The following is a 2,735-nucleotide window of genomic DNA, read 5'->3' as shown; positions in this document are numbered from 1 at the left end:
GGGGTTGCAAAACCCTTCAGCTTCTTCAGTCCCTTTTCTAACTCCTCCACTGGGGTCCCCATTCATCTGTTTCAGTAGGACTCTGGCAGACCCTCTCAGGAGACAGCCATATTTGGTTCGGTTAGCAAGCCCTTCTCTGCATCAGCAATACCGACTGGGTTTGGTAGCTGCATATGGGATGGATGCTTTTCTTTAGTCCCTGCTCCACTCTTTGTCCCTGTATTTCCTTATGTGAGTATTTGTTCTCCCTGTTAAGGAGGACTGAAGCATCCACATTTTGGTCTTCCTTCTTCTTGAGCTTCATATGATCTGTGAATTTTGTCTTAGGTATTCCAAGCTTTTGGGCTAATATCCACTTATCAGTGAGTGCATACCATGTGTGTTGTTTCATGACTGGGTTACCTCACTCAGGATATTTTCTAGTTCCATCCATTTGCCTACGAATTTCATAAACTCATTGGTTTTTAATAGCTGAGTAATATTCCATTGTGTAGATGTACCACATTTTCTGTATCCATTCCTCTGTTGAAGGGCATCTGGGTTCTTTCCAGCTTCTGGCTATTATAAATAAGGCTGCTATGAACATAGTGGAGCACGTGTCTTTTTTATATGTTGGGGCATCTTTTGGGTATATACCCAAGAGAGGTATAGCTGGACCCTCAGGTAGTTCATTGTCCAATTTTCTGAGGAGTCTCCAGACTGATTTCCAGAATGGTTGTACCAGTCTGCAACCCCACCAACAATGGAGGAGTGTTCCTCTTTCTCCACATCCTCGCCAGCATCCACTGTCACATGAGTTTTTGGTCTTAGTCATTCTGACTGGTATGAGGTGGAATCTCAGGGTTGTTTTGATTTGCATTTCCCTGATGACAACAGATGTTGAACATTTCGTCAGGTGCTTTTCAGCCATTCACTATTCTTCAGTTGAGAATTCTTTGTTTAGTTCTATACCCCATTTTTAATAGGATTATTTGATTCTCTGGAGTCTAACTTCTTGAGTTCTTTGTGTATATTGGATATTAGCCCTCTATCGGATGTAGGATAAAGTTGGTAAAGAACATTCCTCAATCTGTTCATTGCTGTTTTGTCCTAGTGACAGCATCCTTTGCCTTACACAACCTTTACAGTTTTATGAGATCCCATTTGTCGATTCTTGATCTTAGAGTATAAGCCATTGGTGTTCTGTTCAGGAAAATTTCCCCTGTTCCCATGGGTTCGAGGCTTTTTCACACTTTCTCTTCTATAAGTTTTAGTATTATCTGCTTTTATGTGGAAGTCTTTGGTCGACTTTTACTTAAGCTTTATACAAGGAGATAAAAATGGATCACTTTGCATTCTTCTACATGCTGACCTCCAGTTGAACCAGCACCATTTGTTGAAAATGCTGTCTTCTTTCCATTGGATAGTTTTAGCTCCTTTGTCAAAGATAATAGGTGTGTGGGTTCCTTTTTAGGTCTTTAATTCTATCCCATTGATCTACCTGCCTGTCTCTGTACCAATACCATGCAGTTTTTTTTTAAAATCAAGATTGTTTTGTAATAGAGCTTGACAACAGGGATAGTGACTCTCCCAGTTCTTTTATTGTTGACAATAGTTTTTTGCTATCCTGGGTTTTTTGCTTTTCCAAAGGAATCTGCAAATTGCTCTTTTTAAGTCTATGAAGAATTGAGTTGGAATTTTGATGGGGATTGCATTGAATCTGTAATTTCTTTCAGCATGATGGCCATTTTTTTACTATATTAATCTTGCCAAACCATGAGCATGGGAGATCTTTCCATCTTCTGAGATCTTAGATTTCTTTCTTCAGAGACTTGAAGTTCTGAGATAAGGTCTCTTACTGAATTTGGAGCTATGTTGGGAGCCAGCAAGTCCCATCAGACTTCCTGTATCCACTCCTCAGAATGCTGGAGTTACAGGCATGTTAGTGGCCGCATCTGGCTTCTATATACAAGCTAGGAATTTGATCTTGGGCCCTCATACTTGCATATCAAGCAGTCTTAAGGACTGAGTCATCTCTCTAGCCCCACAAGGTCCACAAGCTGGTCAGTTCTAAGTAATGTTGACTTATACGCACAGTTTAGATGAAGGATATGGTGTCTTCTACTCCAACCTCCCAACTACATGGGCTACCCTCCTTTAAAGATACCACGAGCCACAGCCTGTGCTGGAAAATAGCTACTGCATTCTGGACCATTCTATGGCAAATTGTCTCCTCTAGCAGTTTCTACCTTCACTAAGCTCTTAGTGAGTTCCTAACTAGGCAAAAAGGTCCAAATTCCTCAGCCTTCAACTGTCTCTTCCCTATTTGGCCTGATGCCTGGGCTTGTGGGTGAATTATAGGAGACTTTTATAAAGAAGGAAACACTTCCAAGATGTGGCAGCATTATTGAGTACCACTGTAAAGCTGGTGTGTTGTTTCCTCCTTTTTTTGGTAGCACTTCTTTTAAGTAACACTATCCCGTTCTTTCCTCAAAGACCCTCGTGTGGTAGTTCTTTACATTGCATAGTGGTTTTGTTTTTTTTGTTTTTTGGGTTTTTTTTTTTTGAGACAGAAACCCATGAGACAGCCTTGGTTCACCTGAAACTCACTATGTAGACCAATCTGTCTGCCTTTGAGTCTTGAGTGCTGGGAGTAAAGGCATGTACCCCCATGCCTGGCTGTCTGGTGATTTTAAAGGCCTTTCGGTATCACTTCCACCCAAACATTTCTAATACATCCACAAAAATAATCTTGT

Source organism: Rattus norvegicus, chromosome X, assembly GCF_021556685.1.
Source record: "Rattus norvegicus strain SHRSP/BbbUtx chromosome X, alternate assembly SHRSP_T2T, whole genome shotgun sequence".
Taxonomy (NCBI): domain Eukaryota; kingdom Metazoa; phylum Chordata; class Mammalia; order Rodentia; family Muridae; genus Rattus; species Rattus norvegicus.
The sequence above is the reverse complement of the archived record's forward strand: the minus strand, read 5'-3'. Positions refer to the sequence as shown.